This window comes from Dermacentor andersoni, chromosome 11, assembly GCF_023375885.2.
Source record: "Dermacentor andersoni chromosome 11, qqDerAnde1_hic_scaffold, whole genome shotgun sequence".
NCBI classification, from domain to species: domain Eukaryota; kingdom Metazoa; phylum Arthropoda; class Arachnida; order Ixodida; family Ixodidae; genus Dermacentor; species Dermacentor andersoni.
Genome location: NC_092824.1, coordinates 96,870,096 through 96,890,311, shown reverse-complemented (window position 1 = coordinate 96,890,311; position 20,216 = coordinate 96,870,096). Strand labels below are relative to the sequence as shown.

Sequence of the window (20,216 nt, the reverse complement as noted above, 5' to 3'; positions counted from 1 at the left end):
CTTCATAACCCCACTGACTTATTCTGAAAGTTGAAGAAAAATCTGTGCACCCAAATTCATCCCGTGTCTCAGGAGGTTATAATAGTCACCTTGAGATTTGTGAATGTAGTTTTAGAAATTGTTCTGTCTTTTGCGGTCAAATCAATAAAGGTGGAGTGTCTGTGCCATCAAGCACCATCAGCATGCAAAGAGGAACGATTGCCTGCGTTATTAGGTGAAAGTACAACTCGTAATCATTCTGTAGCTGGTTTATAAGCACGGAGCAGTCCCAAGTGTACATTTTGGAGGTTCTAACTGGTGTTGCAGAAGTCGCTGGGCACGGTCAACCAAAAGCGCGAATGAGCAGGGCCCCAACAAACCGCCTACTTCGACTTACAGGATTGCTTTTGTGCCTCTCGATGTCTCTAATCATTTAAATTCCGTACACGGACAGATTCTCAACACTTACCTTGATAATGTGGCTTCAGAAGGAATTATCAAAGTGCGTTTCAACACCAAGAAAAACATAGTCACAGTGGAAGTAGCGACACTGGCTGCCTTAGAAAAATTTAAAACCGTGCGCATACCAGTGCACATAGACGTCCGGTTGTACATTGTGCATGGTGGTTGCGCTAGGGCAGGTGTTAATTCCGCTGTGCTGGCAGCCATGACATATCTTCATGTACAGTAAAAGAAATGAAATGCTCGAACTGCGATGGACCCCATGAGACCAATTCCAAGGATTGTCCTAAACAGAAAAATTAGATAAAAATACTGAAGCAAATGAGGAAGGCAAGTATGTCCCACAAGGAGGCATCAGTGCAACACTGGAGGAGGAGACGATCCCGCCGTCGATGTGGACAAGCTGTAGGTCCAAATGAGAGCTCCCTGGCTCCAATTTCGCAGGTCCAGCGGAAGGTATTTGAATTGGCATCGATAGATCTCTCCGAACCGTTGCTTCAAGCGAGCTGCGATAGCCTGGGATCTAATATATGGCCACACTTGCCGTGCACACGGGTCTTGGACTGTCAGCGCGAGCAAGGACAGTGCACTGAAATATCACCATCGGACTCTGTCATCAAGGCCATGCTGCGACGAATAATTGACGCCCTGCAGTTGCTGCTGTCTGGTATAAATATGGCAGTTGCGCTAGCAGCGGCAAAGATTATGAGAGCTATTAATAGTCTTCTAGCTACGCTGCAGTAACTTATACCTCTGCTGGCGAAGATCACTGTGCTGTGAAGTGTACTCGTACACGCTGCACAGAAGCAGTATGCAGTGGAGCCCTTATCATCATCATATTTGCCATACTACCACCCTCCTTCCTCTTCACGTTCTATCTCTGTTGTTCCCCTGAACCCCTTCCCCAGGGTGGAGTAGCAGGTTAGAGGCACTTCACTCTGGCCGACCTCTCCATCTTTTTGCCATTAAAAAATTTATCTCTCTCTTTGCTTCTTGAAAGAATGCCTCACTTCTGCAAGAGTTCACCTGCTCTACCAGCTGCGAGAAACAAAGAGCTTTTGCATTCAGCTACTGCTAAAATGCAACTGTCTTGTCCAGGAATGGGGAATAGTACGACCCATATGTTACTTAGTTCCCAGTGTTCACATATCACTCCAAAAAAATTCAATGCAACAGATAGGTTGTGCATGTGGGAATGATTGAAGAATGCATAAATTTTCAATAGTTCTGAATATCTGAGCGTGCAAGACAATAAGCGAGTTCTTTCTTAGGATGCATGTGCCACTGTGAAAATGCTGCACAAAAGAGAGGGCAGCACTGTCAATGTGCCATTATATGTTTCTTTAAACATTCGCAGGCCTTTCAACACAGGCTGTGCCATCAGTCTGCTACACCTGGTTGATCTGGCATTGGTGCAGGTCAACCTGGAGAGTAAGGCATATTTCTCCTCTTAACCGTTTCAGTATAGCTTTTGACCCGCCGTGGTTGCTCAGTGGCTATGGTGTTGGGCTGCTGAGCACTAGGTCCCGGGATCGAATCCTGGCCATGGTGGCCACATTTCGATGGGTCTGCAATGCAGAAACACCCGTGGTACATAGATTTAGCTGCACGTTAAAGAACCCCAGGTGGTCAAAATTTTCGGAGTCCTCTACTACAGCGCGCCTCATAATCAGAAAGTGGTTTTGGCACATATAACCCAATAAAAAAAAGTATAGCTTTTTTTTTTTAAACGCTATGGTGCTAAGGGCCCCGCGTCGCACAAGATCCAGTGTCTGCTTTGGAGGCATTGTCCATGAGAGACAAATCATCCCGAATAATGCAGACCCCTCTGCGTGGCACATAGGCATTACTGTACTAATTGAATTTCTCGAAGTAAAATATGTAGTAAAATTCGTAAAGTATGACTCACACAACCTGCAGACATGATAGCGTCGGATTGTGGTTTGAATATATGAGAAAACATAACCCCGTTACATGGAAACTCAATTGCAAACTCCTTTTCCAGCTGCCGTTTGAGGCTTGGCACTGCTGTGCACTACCTTGGGGATCGGCCCAAGCAAGAGGCTGCATTTCTTCCAGAAATCTTGCCTTCATGCATAGTGTTCACCCTTCTCAGTGTTTTCCGGTGATAATGCGGTTACATAAGCTGCAGTTGCCAGGAACCGTGAGAAGCAGTCAGGGATCGCATTCCAAATCACGAAGGCCAAGCGTAAGCACCCTCCAATTTTTAAACAAATGCTGCACCTCCAATGTCGTGTTTTTTTTCTCTGATGTTAAACACCAACACAACACTTTATTTTTGCTTATGCAGAAGGAGAAAAATTGGCACAGATAATGGCAAATGCACTCTTGGTGTAGTCCTCGCATTCCTGTCTTCCACAATGGGGCCGCTTCCACGATGCGCGCTTCCATGATGGTGCCACTGTGTCCGGGTTATAATCTGACATAGTCAAATTTGACTCTTTCTAGGATGACAAGCTGTCATCTTATGACTCGGGGCTTGACTTGTATTCGGAGTTGTAAGAGCCGCCGCTTCAATCGACAGTTTGATGTCCCACACAAGCAGCCATCTCAATGCGATCACATTTGTTTTTATTCCTTTTGTATAAACAAGTGTGTTTATGTATAGAAATGGATTACATTAGGCCCCCTTTTGGCAGTATTTTGCTTAACACAGTTATTGAGTGAGCTGGGTAGTTTGGGGACTTCTGTTTGTCTTCTATTACGCTGAGTGCAAAAATATTTAGTTAAAAAAGTACCGACATGATATTCTTGTCTCTCCATTTTTTGTTGGTAAGTGATGCTCCTAGACTTCTAAATTGCATAAAATATATATTGGCAAGCCTACGAGCACCCTAAAGAAATTAATATAATGGACTTTCTATAGCCATTTATGGTTTCGTTTCCCAGGAGGCTAGTGTGTTGTGATATCATAACCCAGAAGGTGGTCACATGGGAGCTGGACCTAGCGACATTTTGATACTCGCTGCAGCTTGGTCGCCTGGTATGCTGCGGCTACATCTGGGCTCACGAGTAGCAGTACAGAAGGTGATCGAGGAAGCTTACACCCAAACACGAGCAGTGATGTTCTAATATATAGTGTTCTTATAACAATGCAGAAAAGAAAACATTAATTCTGCATGTTCTTCAAGTAGAGAATCAACCATTGTGACAGATGGAACACGCTTTGCCAGACAAACAAGGTGTCCTGGCTCTCCTCTAAATATGGCAATTCAAAGCTCTCTCTTTCCTGCATTCCCATGCACTGAACAGTATTGCAGCGCCACTATTCTCTCTACATGAATGTAACAAACTACTGTATTTACTCGAATAATGATCACATTAAAAAAGAATATTGATGCAAATTTAGGGGTGTGACATTACGCAGGGTAAATTTTCCGAAAAAAAAGAAAATTTTTTTCATCTCACGTTTGCTGCGGGATGACAGCAGGTCAACAAACAGGTGGCTGTCGCTGTAACAGTGTGGGACATCAAAACAAGAATGCCGGCCGACAGAGCAAGCTGAACTAGATTGTGAGAGTGGGTCCGATGAGGGCTTCGCGCTGAGGCATTTTTAATTGAAAATCTAGATGGCGCCACCATCCCGTTCTCCTGAAGAGACACTGGCTGCGCCGCCCAGCTGCGTCGGAGCGTCCTGAACAGAAAGAAGTACGGCTGCGCTCGAACGCAGCATTGGAGCTGCGTTCGAGCGTGACCGTGCCTGGAGTAGCCGGAGCCACGCAATCAGATGGATTGCATTTGTAGTTTGCTTTCCTTTTTAAACTTTGTATGCGTGTTTTCACTGTGTTGTGGGGGAACGAAATAAATGAACTACACGGTTTAATTAGGTGGTAAATAAAAATGGGTAAACCTTTGTTTTCTGCCGTTTTCAAGGCGACATATTGAATCGCTAACAAAGTTTCCCAGATGCCCTAATAACGGCAGAAATTTGACATTTATGGAGAATGTAGGCCACGTTATTCGTTACGCGCAGCACATTTTTTTCGTAGGTTAATTGTGTGTTTTGAAAATATTTATGGCATAGCCGTTTTTTCCCCCTATTCTTATGGGTCATACACCCGAGATGTAGTTGGTTTACCAGGTCCCCCTGAATGAATAAAGCAAAACACATTGTTTATATTTGCTTCAATTAGGAAGCATGTTATTGGTCGTATATGTCTTCGACCTCATGCAGGTTTCCATTGTCACATGCCTCCAATGTCAATGACGATGCAGCTGATAACTGTGTCATATTGTCTGCCATGGTCCCAAAGTTGCAGTGCTGCGCTTGTTTTTTTTTAACTCGCGTAAAAACTGCTCGAAAGGCTCTGCCTCACCTTGACTACGAGAACGAAAAACGTATCGCTTGTGGATTTCATTCTGTTGCTCCGTGCAGTATTCTTCAAACTTGGCAATCACGGTGTTGTAGTCTTCCTTGTTCTCTTCTCCGCTGAACACAAAATTATTAAAAACGTCCAAGGCTTCCTCCCCCGCCACGCTAAGGAGCAGGGCCGTCTTCGCCGCTTCCGACCTTGGATTGGCTTTGCATACTGTCGCTTGCAGAAAGAACTTGAACTGCTGACAAAGCCGCTTCGAGTTCCTTCTGCCATCCGCTGTCAGACGTAGCGGTTCAGGTTGCCTCAGGTGCTCCATGTTGTTGCTTCTCACGTTCACCTATCCCAGGTACCATTCCCTCGAGCTGGTAGCCTTGTATCCCACTTCTGACACCATGTTTCGTTCGCATGTGCAACGAATGGACTGGACAGCTGGGTTGTCAAGAAGCAAATCACGAACTCCTTTATTCTGCGTTGTTATTTATAGTCGAAGGTGGAAAGGATTAGTAACAGTGAGGGGCAGGTATATGCCCGTGGCAATCGTGCATGTAGATAGCGCTTTCATACAATAGCGGGGGCATTCTCTTTGATGACTGGCCTTCATCTGTTGCTTGTGAGACCGTTCTCTTCCGCATGGGCCACTCGCGTGTGTGCTGCTCGTAGAAATACTGCGGAAGATACTGCAAGATCGTGGATACCGGATCAGATCGAAGCACAGGCTTTCCACAATGTGTAGATACTTCCTGGCCTTCAGTGATATGTGCATAATGCCTCAGTATGTGTACTTTGCCTCAAATTGCAGCTCACAAATGGAGTCGGTGGCTTCTAAAGGGCAGATCGGTGCGGTGAAGATTATGCTCCTGCACCCAGTGCCTTTCTTCATCTTCAGGGACTCCGAAAAGTGAGAGCTTGGCCTGACCTTTCAATCTACTGCATACGGTTTTGCAACCCACTACACAACAGTAGTTTTTTTCACCGAGGTGTACTAGGTGTGCTCATCCTCTCATCCTTTGAACACACTGCCGAGTTGCTGAGTTACCAGACAAACTATAGACATGTGTGCGGGTCATCTGTGTGCATATACATTGTGCGGACAGCATCGTTTGACGAAGGTGACGAACCACCATTCATGGCAAAGCAGTAATTTTATCGTATTCTTCTTTTTTTGCACATGCTACATACAAAAAATCAATTAGGAAATGATGGGGAAAAAGCAAGCACAACGGTGTGTTGAGCAGATGACAGCGTGTCGAGTAGACGGCAGCTCGGCTTCGCCCTAACTGCCGCCGGGGATGCGTGGTTCTGCCGAGCCCCTGAGGCACCGCATTGGCTGTAACTTAAGGAGAAGGTGGCGGCAGCGGTGCCACGAATTTCAACGTTTTTTTGCTTTACTCTCGCCGCTTGCCGTGGCCTCGGTTGGACTCATGGCCCCATTCTAGTACACTCTAGCCGAGCGCACTGAACACAATTCTTTTTTCTTCTCCTGAGTACATTACGTGCATTCAAATGTTTTTTTCCATGCCAGTGATGAATAATATTGTTAATATCGGCATGTTTGTGGCAATAATATAGCCATGTAAACTTTGAGGGGGCAGAAACAGACATGGGCGCGCTCAGCTGTTTCAGACAAGCCCGTTTTATCGAAATGTTGATCACTTCGTCTCCAACTTGCTGTGATCCCTTAGCATACCTGCCAACTCTCCCGAATATTCCATAAAGTTCACTAATTTAGGCCCATTCTATGATTTTATAAATGTTGTGTAAAGTGGACATCACTGCTCTGTAAATTGCATTCAATCTGACGTGCAAATGGGATATGTGAGCTTAAAGCATGGAATAGTTACATTTGCGAGGATTCTGCAAAAGTCGGGATAAAGAAAAGTAGATTCTGTTTGTGAAACGGTATAGCACAGGGCTGCAAAAGAGATGCATACAAGAAAGAAATTTCCGTATTATCTGTGGTGCCGTTTTGTGACAGTGAAAGGTGCCATATACCAGAGGGGTATTTGCTTCAACCAAGTTTACTCAGATGTCTGATGCTGGCAATATTGGCAACAGCGAAATCGCTGAAGAAGTCACCATGGTCTAAAAACAATGTGCTGCTTTTCAATCTTTTTCTAATACTGCTTGTAGTGTGCTAAAGGTATATTATCATTAACAAATATATTCCCAAAAATGTGTCTGCAGAGGGCATACTAAGGCATGTAACCCCCTGGTTTGTCATGTCATTGGGATTTTTACAAATTCTAATGTTTAAAGGTTGGCAAGTGTGTCTTTGTCTTGTTTACACTTCCGATAGGCATTTGTTGACTTGCATGTTGTACTACAAATTTATTTTTCTGCCTCTGCAAGTTTTAGTTTCTTCTGCCAAGTTCTCTACCGATTCTCTCGCAGCTCGGTCTTGAGCCAGTGCTGCAATATTTTTTTGTGGAATCACATGATTGTTAAAGCTTTGTTTGAGGGCACGTGTGTTCATGATGGTGAACTGGAGCTGCCATCGGCGGTGACCACCTTTATGTAAAAGGATTCATAGCTGGGCGAGTGGGTAGGCTTTTAGGAAAGTACTAGCAACGTGCAAGGTACAAAATACGGTGCAATGTAAGCAGCACAGACGCTGTTGTGTGCGTTGTGTCTTGCACCATCCTTTGTCTCCCTTGTGTGCTGCTACCATCTTTGCGTAAGCAGACAAGAGAGTTGGCTCCTAAGCTTGCCACCTCACGGCACTTTACACGATGTTTAGAGTTTCTGCTGACAAATTTCCTACATAGAGTGTAGCACAGATAATTTCTGCAAGATGTTTTATTTGCCAGAGATAGAATTTCCGAAGCGTTAGTCGCACTACGTGCTAAGCCATTGCATCTACCATATTCCCATTGTTACCGTGCAGGTTGACGTGGTGCAGAAGAAAATCCACATAGACTTGTCGTAGTGGCCCTGTGACTATGGTGTTCTGCATCGGAGCACGAGGTCACGGGTTCGATTCTCGACTGCATTCCGATGGGGCCAAATGCAGAAACGGTAATGACTAATTCGTGTCAGCTTGTTCTACCAATAGCAGCCCGCTTTCGGCACTCATGCATGTGATTTTGTAGTTTGCATTTGTTTTGTTGTCATGAGGGCAAAGAATATTATTGCATACTTTTGCATACTTTGAGAAAAAGTTTCTGTTCCTGTCTGACTCTAGGTTTCCGTTGAATACAAGGGCTAAAACATACATATTGACATGTACAAATTGTTTATCTATTTTGGCAACCATTTCTCACCAGCCAACCATGGTTACTGTGTTATCGCTTGACACAAGACAAGCTTCATGTATCAGAACTCTCTCACCAATTCCACAGCAAGGGAACATTGTCTAAACAGATTGCATGCACTTAGCATATAGTGTTGTACAACCTGGAACTTATGTGAGCACCAGTGATTATGCTGGAACGTGCAATGAGTCATGTATAAATAGATGACACGTTTGACTTGTGGGCCAAATTCCGATGAACGATGACCATGCTCACTGCTATCTTGTGCTTGAGTGTTCAGGTTCGCCCAGTGAAAAGTTAGTTGGTGTTACTAACATTTGTGGGGGCCACCGTCTGATTTTTAGAATGAACATTACGTACAAAAGATCAGAAAGTAAAAAATGTATGGGAAGTTAATGGGGAGATAATGGAAGGAACTTGGGAGTTATGTGTTAAGAATGGGGGAGGCTATCAACCTGGATGGAGCAGTGCTACGTTTTGCTTTTTATCTCAGGCAAATCCAATATCCTTGCTGAAATATATGTAAAAATATATTTAAAATGTAGAAATGCTTTCACTGTATCACCATCAAATTTCTTGCATTTCAGAGGGAAAGTTAAGTTTTACGGACTGCAGGAAGCATAAGTTTGATTTAGGCCTGTATCATTTTCCCAAAATGTTATTGAACATTGTTGGGTATATAAAAAAAATTTCAAGGATGGAGTTGGGTCTGTAACTGCACCAAAAGCAGATATCACTGCTCTGTAAACTGCATCTGACATGCACAAAGGGGATATACGAGCTTACAGCTCCCGTGGAATAGTTACATTTGCGAGGAATCTGCAGAAGTCAGAATAAAAAATAGTTGGTATACTTCAGAACGATGTACAATAGTACATCAATTTTGCCCACTTTACATGTTTTCAGTAGGCGTAGCTTGCAGAATAGTGATATCGTTATTTAATCCAAAGTTGCCAAGTTGTAAGCTCGATGCTTTAGTTTTCATAAGTATTGTGACTTTTGACAATTATTGTAAAAGAAATTATGGCCTAAATATATATTCGGTACAGTCGGTAGACTTCGATGTTTTTTTTTTTTAAATGCTACAAACAACCAAATTTAATGCAGTGAATACCAAGCATAGTGGTTGAACAGCTGTGCCGATTTGGCCAAATTCCACCAGGAACAGTCCTTTGTGCCATCCTGCTCCTCCAGAACAGCACTTTCTCGGAAGATTGCGAGACACAAATGCTAAAGAAAGCATGGGAACGAGAGCCTTTGTTTGTTGATGCTGCCTCATTAGTGAAAATCAAACCTAAAGGGCCCCGTCATCATCACCATCAACACTGTGGAAGTCAGTGGAGGGATGCAGTCACAGATATAGCCTATACCGAAGCAAGATGGCAAGCTGGGGAGGTTGGTTTGGATCGCGGTGAGAGGCCGTGATAAAAACTGACGAGAGGCCCCACCACTCCCTGCGTGCTAGGAAAGTGTGGAGGAAGTTGCCTGGTATTTTTTGCTGTAGCAGCCATGTTGTTGGGGCACAATGGTGATTTTGTTATGGCGGTGTGTGCTCGTGTGTGCTGTCTGTACCGTGGCAAAGGCGTCGTGTGTACAGGATTGCGTCAGTCTCCCTGTTTTGTTCCGTTGTGTTATCTAAACCGTGCTCTCCTGGCTGTTGTGGCCAGGTGGGACTGGAAGAAGTAAAAAGCGTGAAACGAGCAGGCATGCAAGGCCATGCACCACGTACCATGCCACGAATGAAGGACGATCTGGGAATATATTTGCTGTCTTTGGTGGATTCATGCTGTGTCATCATAGACTGGAGCAGCTGTGCTTCAGAATACGTACGATAAACGCCTTGCAGGTCAGTGACAGCTGTGTAGTGTTCCTGCTTTTGACAGCATACAATGCATTTGTGGCATGTAAAACAGCCATGCTGAATGATGGGAAAGAAGCAGCTGCTGTGAGCAATTAAGGGACGAACCCTCCTTACCATAGATATCTGTGTGCACAACGGGTGCAGGGAAGTGAAAGTTGGCCGTGCAATAATGTGCTAATTTGGGCTGGTTGGCAGATGTCTGAAGAAAACGAGTACCAATGCTGAACAACGGGACATGACTGACGAAGCGCATCGTCTGTCTCAGTCATGCCCCGTTGTTCAGCACTGTTACTCATTTTCGGGGCGGAGGCAGTGCAGGAGCGAACAAGGCTCGAGAGAAGAATGTACGCCTGTGCGCACATCAAACGGCTGATGGTCTCACGTAGGCCATGTAAATGCGCTGACCGCACGCATACGTGCTTACTGTTCGTGCATACCACAGAACAGAACCGTGCGAACAATATACCTGAGGCCGCAGTCAGTGTATATAAACTTGTAAAGATGTTCTCCTCTGCTGGCCTATTCGTTGGTGCACTGTGGCTCGCCGCATCTTCACAGCATGTGGCCGTCCAAAACTTGTTCAATAAAGTAAGATGATTCCTATAAAGCTAGGACCGGCATACGTGCTTGTTCTCATAAACTGCAGATAGGTTAGCCACAGGTCGTGATATGCGTAATGTGTGCTGCCGGTCATCGCCTGCGCATTCTTGCAGTGCTGTGAGAATGCACAGATTTGTTTTCAGAAAAGCCAGCAAACGTAGTGGTGACCGGCCTCACAGTCTAACTTGCGGAGTTCATTATGAACTCGGCGCTCGTCCTTGTCGTCGTGTTTCCGTCCGTGTCTTTTTGAGCTGCCACCTTTTCAAATATGTACCAACCTGCCTGATTTACCACATTATAAACTTTTTTCAATGCTAGAGCACAATACTAGGACACATTGACTTGACATTGTCATTGATGGTGTACACCGTGATTGGATCTATTGGTCACTGGCACACGTACATTTGCGCAGCCTGGCATGGTTGTGCCGAGAAATGTAAACAAGAGAGGAGAATCTGCCCCAACAAGATGGCGGAGTAACGCCAACTTCTAATGTCAGTGAGCTTCGCAAAGAGCGACTTCAGGGCCTCTGCTTGTTTCTTCCTTCCTCCATGGTTTGGATTAATTTTACTGCTTGAAATACCATAAACAAACTGGCACAAAATGAATACACAATACGGTGCTGACTGTCAGCTGAGATTATTAAGGAAGATTACACATATCATTCAAAACAAAGCTAGAAAAAACCCAGACACATGCAGGACAAAGGGCAATCTCCAATGATGTAGGAAAAAGCAAGAACAATCAAGATCGATGCAAGTAGAGAAATTCTTTCCTGGGAAGTATCACCAACAGTTCAGTTATGCACGTGCTATCCCGAATTTTAATGTTGTAGGTTTTACCTTTGTGTCCTATATGTTTATGTGTATGTGTGTAATTTTCCTTAATAAAATAATTTGAGAGTCATCACTCTGTTGTCTTGCATGCTTCATTTTGTCCCTGTTTGTTTGCGCTGTTTCACATGTTAAAATGAATAGACGATGCCATCAGTTCTCCATTTGCTCTTGTGTTGGATATCTCTACTGTGGATGTTTCGATGTGCTACCTCTGTAGTGTCCTTTTGTTTGTGCTATTCGTGCTGCAGTTTTGGTATGCTCCGTACTACCAGCATGACACAGAGCTCGCTCAAGGAGGAGTTCAGATAAAAAATAAGCCTCTGATAATGTCCACTCGCTTATTACTTAGTGTAGTTATGTAGTTGTTGATCAGCAAAACGAGAACAAGGTTAGAGCAGGAGCCAACATTTCGACAAATGGATTTGTCTTTTTCAAGGTGACATCTGATTTCCATGGCATAATATCTCTAGGCAGGGTTCTTCTGAAGGAGAGAGGGGTTAGGCAGGTGGGCGAGGCAACGACTGAGGGTGTGTTAGTGGCAAGGGTGTAGAATTAAAAAGAAAGGTGTGCTATTCAACATTGGTGGAGGAATGTGAGGTAGCGCCGTGTGTTAGCCCGGTTGACGTGTCGCTGTAGGTTCCTTTCTTTCGTGGAAGGGGCTTGGACTACAATGGGGGGTGGGGTGGGGGGGAATTATCTGCTTAGCTGGAGGTCATTGAACTATCGGCTCTCTGCAAGAGAATAAAGGAAGTGGCAGAAAATGGTGCTCATGGAAAAATAATGATAAAATGGAATAAATATATAAATAAAAAAAAAGGGAGGAAACAAAATAAAATAAAAAGACATTAAGCAACCCAGTAAAAAATAACTAAGTGCTGTTGCTTACTTATATAGAACCCTACCTATATGTACTGTGCCGAGGAAAGCATATGTCGCCTTGAAAAAGACGAGTCCACTTGTCGAAACATTGGCTCCCACTTTTACCTTGTTCTCGTTACCCGCCGTGGTTGCTTAGCGGCTATGGTGTTGGGCTGCTAAGCACGAGGTCGCAGGATCAAATCCTGGCCACGGTGGCCGCATTTTGATGGAGGCGAAATGTGAAAACACCCGTGTACTTAGATTTAGGTGCACGTTAAAGAACCCCAGGTGGTCCAATTTCCCGGAGTCCCCCACTACGGCGTGCCTCATAATCAGAAAATGGTTTTGGCACGTTAAACCCCATAATCTACCTTGTTCTCGTTTTGCTTTTCATCTTGAATTTCCATCTCCTGCCTTCCCCGTGTTTTCCATGTAGTGAACTGCTGACATATAATTTGTTAATAAGTGGGAACCATCTTTGCCACCCTGCACAAATTGGAAGAACAAATTTCATAGTTGTAATTTAATCGGTCTTAATATGTTGCATGGTACAGTTATCCAGCAGAGTTTGTGTGCATGAGAACAAACCTCTGGACATCGTTTCTGTAACTTAGATTTAACTAAGGAATAGTGCTTAACAATGGGACTAGGGAGATGACAGGTACAAGCGCTGACTAGCAACTATACTGTTTATTTGCGTAGTGAAAGGCTACATATATGCGATGATCACCAAATGCATGGGACCATGACACGTGATGCTTTTATAATTCGTGATCGAGATATGGCAACATTTTCTCAAGCAGAGAAATAGACGGTTCACTGATGCATGTGTCACCATACTTATGAATAGTAAATGCTTCAAAAGGTTTTCCGTTCTTGATATCTTTTCTAGGTGATGCATTTGTCAAAATTTGGAAAGCATTTACAGTCGCGCATGTGACTAGATGAGCGGCTACAAGGGGCGCACCCCTTAAGCGAGTTAGCATGTTTCCACTATCTATCGTTGATGCAATGGCTCATTTGGCCGATATAGCAGCGGCGACATACTAACAAAGGAATTTTCTAAATTGCTTCCTTGGCACCTGTCATGTAGGGACAGGCGTGCTTCTTGTCACAGGGTATTGTTATTTTGCTTTCTTGGTTGACCTTCCTACAGCATTCGTGTCTGTCTTCTCCCTTGGCCTGTTCTTAAGCGCTGTTCCCTCACAACAATATGTACTAACCGCCCCAAGTTGACTGTTGACTTTGGCTTAGTCACGCATGCCCTATACTCCATCGCAAAAGTTGTTTGCAGCACTGTGGAAGCTGAAGGATTCCTTAGACCAACAGGAAGGTAGAATGCCCCTTGAGATATGTTCATCCATGCCCCATCGTCTTATCACAGCCACAGAAATTTGTGGTATACGACTTTCAAGCGCAAAAGTACTAACATGTCATTCACTGCTGTAATATATCATGTACCAAGCAAAAATAGTCTTTAATCCTACCAATATTCAGACATTTATGCCCATAACTATATTGCACTGTTCAAGGATATTTTCTGCGCACGCCTCATACTTTTGGCTGTGCTGCAAATGACTTGTGTGATGGAGTATAGGGCATGGTCTTGTTGGCATGCTCTAGTTCTGCAAACTTTTTTTGTTTTTACTCGTCTGAAGCGTGCTGAACATGCATTGTCTGTTGCAAGTCTAAATTATAGAAGCTATTTTATAACACAGTATATGCACAATGAAAGCTATTCTATTAAAGAAATACTGAAACTAGTGATTTTTATAATGAATGCCTCATTGATGCACATAAAACTGTCTCTGCTGTATATATGTATTGATTATTTCAGTTAAAATTGAAGCCGTACCAGGCATGTAAATGTATGTTGGACACTGTGCCAAAACAAATTTTTGTTCACACCAAGACCTACGCGAACAGACCAAATGGCTGTTCCACTGCTGCATGCAAAATATATTTTCTCACATATTTAGATAGGAGCTTCTGAGGTAAAGCTTCAAGGGGCCCTGATCCACTTTTTGTCGAAGTGAAAATAGACTATTTCAGAAATAATTTGCCGCAAAAAGTAATTCAATGCGTTCAGCAGAACCGGAGTTATTAGCAAATGCGGCCTCTGCTGTGCTCCCTTTCATTCTTCAATGCCTTGCACTGTGAAGGCTACGGTGCAGTGGGGTGTGCCCACAGTGCTCTGCCTTCTAAATGTCACCGTGGCGCGCAGTGTAAATTTAATTTCGGATGTTAATGTAGGTGCCATGGCTTCCGCCTTTGGTGCCTAAGACGCGCTAAACATAAGTCAAACGCGGTTGTGCTCTGTGAGTTGCAGTGCACTTAGCCAGTGACTCGTAGCGGCGCCCTGTGGTGGCCGCGGTATGTACGCCATGTAGCCAACCACAGCTTGACATCAGCTATCAGCCAATCGCACCTGTCTAAGGGAATGACGAAATAGTGCATCCAGAAGAGAGTGAGTACAGGGCCTTCTTTGAAAAGAGAACATTTGAAAGAAAGGTGACTTCGCAGTTCACTTGCAAGCTTTATGCACTGCCTACGACAACAAAACATGGCCGAGATGTTCACAGTAGCACGGGTGGGTTTATTGACCAGTTGCCTTCACCCAAAAAGATCACATACTCGTGATGCCTGTGGCAGAAAGAATGTTCCACATTCGCTGCCAAGGTTTGTGAGTGGTGGCGCTGGCTAACAGCCCCACGGCTAGTTCTCGTAGTAACACATAAATACCTTAGAAAGTGGATGGCAAAACTGCGCCACGGTAGCTGAATCGGTAGAGCATTGCATGCGTAATGCGAAGACGTAGGATCGTTCCCCACCTGCAGCAAGTTTTTTCATCCACTTTAATTTCCATTAATTTATCATTTCTTTAACTCGATTATTAAGTACAAGTAATTTTTCTTGTGTTGCCCTTGGTGTCTTTGTTTGTTGGGTTCTTATGATATTATTAAAAGATTGGGCTCCTCGGTTAACCCCTTTCTTCTCGTTCATAAGGAGATAAAGTTATGTAAATTATGTATATAACCGACATTAGTGAGTTTTCTTATTTTGTTCTTTTGGGGCTTCTGCTATGATAAAAACAGAAAGTTAGGGCAAGTTGCGTTGTCCTTGTTATGGTGCACCGGTGTAGATGTGAATGACCCATGACTAAGTAGAATGATACGCTTCTTATGCAGGACGATGAGCAAAACGAGAACAAGGTGAAAGCAGGAGCCAATGTTTCGACAAGTGGACGTGTCTTCTGCAAGGCGATGTATGCTTTCCTCGCCACAGTATATATAGGTGGGGTTCTTCTAAAGGGGAGAGGGTGTAAGGCAGGTGGGTGCGGCAACGAGGGAGGGTGTGTTAGCATAAGAAGAATCTGCAGCGAAGACCACGATTATATCCACCACCTAAATGACCTTAAAACAATGCTAGCAGAAAAGAACTATCCCCAAGTTGCTCTCGATAGAGCTTATGGTGCCACGTCAAGATTGGAGAGACAGTCGGAATTGGCGAAGAAACAGCCCATACTAGAATCTGACAGACCGCTGGCCTTTATAACAATGTATTCTAATGCACTCCCAAACATAAACAACATCCTACGAAAATACCACCCAATATTATCAAGTAACGAGCGTCTGAGAAAAGCGTTCCCGGATGTACCTAGGGTTACCTATCGCCGAAACAGGAACATTAAAGACATGTTATTGCACGCAAAAGTCAGCCAACAGCATTCCCCCGTAATGAAGGCATGTTGTCGCCCCAGGTGCAAAATCTGCAGGCACCTTCAAAGTGACATTGAAATTAAAAGCACCGCAAATATTTATACACATGAAGTCATATCTAGCTTCACTTGTACAAGTTCGGATGTGAATTATATGCTTCAATGTTCCTTCTGTAAGAAACAATATATCGGTGAAACAGAACAATCAATGAATGCCAGATTAAACGGACATCGCGCAGACACAGCTAAATAGCTTCCCAAAGCCGTCGCCGAGATTTCAACCAACCTGGTCATAACTTTGATGAACTTAAACTCTACATCTTACAGTCAAATTTCTGTTCTGAATGAGAAAGAAAATACAGAGAATCATACCTTATCCATAAGTTCAAGACATTGCAACCAATAGGCATAAACGTTTCAAAGGGAGCTTTAGAATCTATTCGCTATGCTAAATTTCAGGCTATAGGCAACAACACTTAGTATGGTTTCTTGGCGTATCCTTTTTTTTTTCTTGGCGTGTCAGACGCTGTCGACTTTAACACGTTGGCTAACACGTGTGCGTGGACTCGTGGTTGACAGACGGGGGGGTGGCCCTGGCCTTGGCCTTGTGCACAGCATTCCTTTATTCTCAATTCGACTTGCTAACACACCCTCCCTCGTGCCGCACCCACCTGCCTTACACCCTCTCCCCTTTAAAACAACACCACCTACATATACTGTGGCAAGGAAAGCATACATTGCCTTGAAGAAGACAAGTCCACTTGTCGAAACGTTGACTCCTGCTTTCACCTTGTTCTCGTTTTGCTCATCGTCTTGAAATTCCATCTCCCGCATTCCCCATGTTTTCCCTGGGCTTCTTATGCAGGAAATTTATAAAGGCACATGCTCATTCCGAAAGGCCTTGCATTGTATGGATGATAATGCCTAAGGAAATCGTTGCGAATATTTATCCACCTACAGTATTGTTCGTAAGCTAAGTGAGGAGATACTTGCAGTGTAAAGTTATGCACATAATGGAGCTGCATTTCATGGTAGGTAGATGGCTGAAGATGAAAATCTGACTGAACTGAAGGAATGATGCAATTCAGCCATCTGTGCACGTTTTTCAAGAGAAAGTGGAAAATAAAAATCATGTGTACCAATAAGTCCCACTCCTGTGTGGCAAAGTCCCTTTGCATGTTCAAACCAACTAAATGCCATTGATTAACAAGATATGTCGCTGTGCCATGCACATGACTGCCTTTATTAGTTTCATATACTTTTGTTGCATTAGTTGCATATACAGGGTGTCCCCATTATCATGCACCTAGATTTATAAATATACAAATGCCACGTAGCTGGCATTTGTATAATGGAAGAGGCATTCGCACTCTTCCTAATTACATTATTAATCTTAATTAATGAGCTTCTCAAACATTGCGATTACATGAAAAGTGTCAATGAGAAAATTGTAGACCAATATGAAACACCCCTAATACAGCTTTCTATCACTCAATACGTACTGCATAAAAGTATTTTTCAGAGCTTGAAAGAAGCCTGCGAATACACGCAAAGCGCTTTGAGTACCCATTCGCAATCCTACTTTCTGTTCACTGGTATGGCTTTGAAAAGGATAAAATTAATTGGCTTTTCTGTTCAAATATTTGAACAAAGCTTTCTGGTGGCAACGGACAGGACATTACACAAGTATTATGCATTGTGATGGCATTCTCGCAATAGTAAAAACCACATTATGGCAAAAACCTCTGAAAACTTGGACAACAAGGCTTTCTCAATGCTGCTGCCATTGGTCCTTCATAACAACTACGTACTTCGAATTTAATGGTAGGCAGTTTCTTCGGATAAGCAGAACTGCAAGAGGAACAAAAATGGTGCCTAACTCGGCAAAAATTTTAGTGGCATCCCTTGATAAGCCTTTTCCTGTGTCGCAGCCAATGAGGCACCTGCAATTTCTTTTTTTTTTCTTTGGAAACAGGATGAAACAAGTCTCTTAAATTTCCTATGATATTTAATTCTGTTCATTCATCCATCTCATTCACACACAGTTATTCCAAAGGAAGCATAAATTTTGTGTACGTCGCGGTATGAATTGAGGGAGGTTCCATCTGCAGAATGTTGTACTTTAGAAAGCTTGCCGACCACCGACAATACCTACACTTCAAGAGTAGTCATTCGTGCAACTGCAAGATGACCATTCCTTACTCACAAGCTCATAGGTATTGTTGAATAGGCTCTGGTGTCACTGAATTAGGTAGCCGTAGCTGGAAGTTCAAGGAAGCCTTGATCCATAAAGACTATTCTCTAAAAATTTTATTATTATCCTATTAACAGAGCAGCTATCTGTGCCCCATCTTTAAACATCCACCACAAATGGTGTACTGTCACTGGAGGAAATTGAAGGGTATCCTCACTAGATCCTGAAATACTACAGTGCATAAAGGTGAAGGCACATGAACACGGTGCTAAGAAAACGGCCAATTGAAAAAGAAATGAAGTCAACTAGTGTTGCAATGCGTGCTTGTTGGTATGTGGCATTTTGGAAGACAGTAATATCCCAAGGCACCATACCGACAAACCTGCATCACAGCACCAGTTCACCAGATCCAAAACAGCTAGGAATGCAACAATGAGTTCGGGCTGCCAGCCATACGGTAAACCGCCTTGCAAAGCGTGCAAACACATGGCAGCATTCGACGGTGCTAAGGCAACCGTCATTGAATTCCCTTCTGAAATATGAGATGTCTCGACTGTGACAGTAGCAATGTGATTTACATACTGCACTGTGACATCTGTGACATGCAACCAGATAGAAACTTCATTCAGGCTGAGCTTCAATAACCACAAAGTGCATGTTCATGGTGTGCCAAATCTCCCATTTTTGAAGCACTTCCAGATCTAATTTGACCAAATAGGAGCTTCACTGCTCCAGTGTTGTTTTCACTCAAGCTGTCAACAAGAACGACAGGAGTTACACAGTGTTCATAAATTTTGTACAGTCACTTATGGCTTAAACGTGAGCTTCAACAACTTTTTTTTCTTAAAAACGAATCTGATATGCACTAAGAATGAATGTACCACATAGAGAGCTTGTTATCCTTTGCTTCCCTCGCTTTTCTCAATTTTGTTAGAGCTGTTACGAAACTTCTTGGAATTGGCCTCTTAGCCCCACTTTTACCGCAAGATGATACTTACGGCAAAACAGTGTCCTGCAGCGTCACACGTTCAAAGCCTGCCACAGCGTTACTTTTAAGTCTTTTTCCCTTTTGTCAAAAAAAGGAGGGGTGGGTATAACTGACTGTGCTACTCCATGTGCTCAATGAAAAGCTAGTGGGAGAGTTGGGAAGGGTCATTGATCCTGTAGGTCTATGTTGGGGTGGGGGGAAGAGGTCATTTAGTAAAAAGAAGCAGTGGTGGAACGGCTGTGCCAACTGCACCAAACTGTGCTGAGAGCTGTCACCATTCTGCACCAAAAGTGCATCTTAGCAGAAAATTGTGCCGAGCCTGCGCCAAAGCATGTATAAGAGCGAGACCTTCCTTTCGTCGATGCTCTGCAGCTAGCAAAACTGAAATCAAAACCAACAGCATGCTATCATCGTCATCGTAGAAGGAAGCAGAGGCCTGTGTCCATAGAGACTCACTGTATAGTGAGAAACACCAGAGTTGCCTGGTTCGTCATTTGTGCACTTTTCTCTGACGGACGTACAATGTGGTGCCTCTGTACCATCTTGCTGGTGCTTTATTTCAGTGTTCATCGAACCCGCCCGGGTGCTACCGCGGAGTTCGCCGGAAAAGAAGGTCATATGTAAGGATTAAAAAGAAAGCGTTTTCCATGTTTATGGGTGATAGCGGGGCTTTGCAATAGAGCTGCTGCGATAATAATTGTATGTGGTGCATGGTTAACAATGGTATTAGCGAATGAGGTTGAATGTGGTACACCACGAGAGCCGGCACTTCGATGGTTGCTGCCATGTTCGCTAGCGCAAAGCTTTTGCATCGAGCTTTGGTTGCTGTTTCACCGAAATAGCGTCGCCGACACGAACGCAAATCCCTATTTGCGTCTCACGCATGTGCAGTGGCACTTGTGCTTCCTTTTTGTCCTCTATTCGAAAAGTCAAGTCAAAAGTTCCTCATGTTCACGGCATGACATGAATATATTGCAAAATGTCATGTTCAGTGCAGGCTCATATACTCGATTGGTCTTGCGGTTAGCCTTTGCCCACAAGCTGTGACAGTCGCAACTGTGTTGTATCCTGGGTTAATAAACATGTGTTTGCTGATGATCTGTCTGTGCTGCCTTCTTTGTGCCGTATCGAC

At 43.8% G+C, this 20,216-nt stretch overlaps 1 protein-coding gene across 2 annotated transcripts in view; it reads left to right on the top strand.

Moving 5' to 3' along the window:
* The window catches only part of LOC126539110 (phospholipase A1-like), a 57,707-nt gene that overhangs the window by 698 nt on the left and 36,793 nt on the right, over positions 1–20,216 (top strand). The window contains exons 2-4 of one of the 2 annotated variants that reach the window (XM_055075194.2): positions 1,799–1,872; positions 5,578–5,676; positions 7,663–7,793. The gene's annotated coding sequence lies outside the window, so the exon portion shown is untranslated. The remainder of the gene's footprint in view (positions 1–1,798; positions 1,873–5,577; positions 5,677–7,662; positions 7,794–20,216) is intronic. The other variant, XM_055075195.2, reaches the window with a different exon arrangement.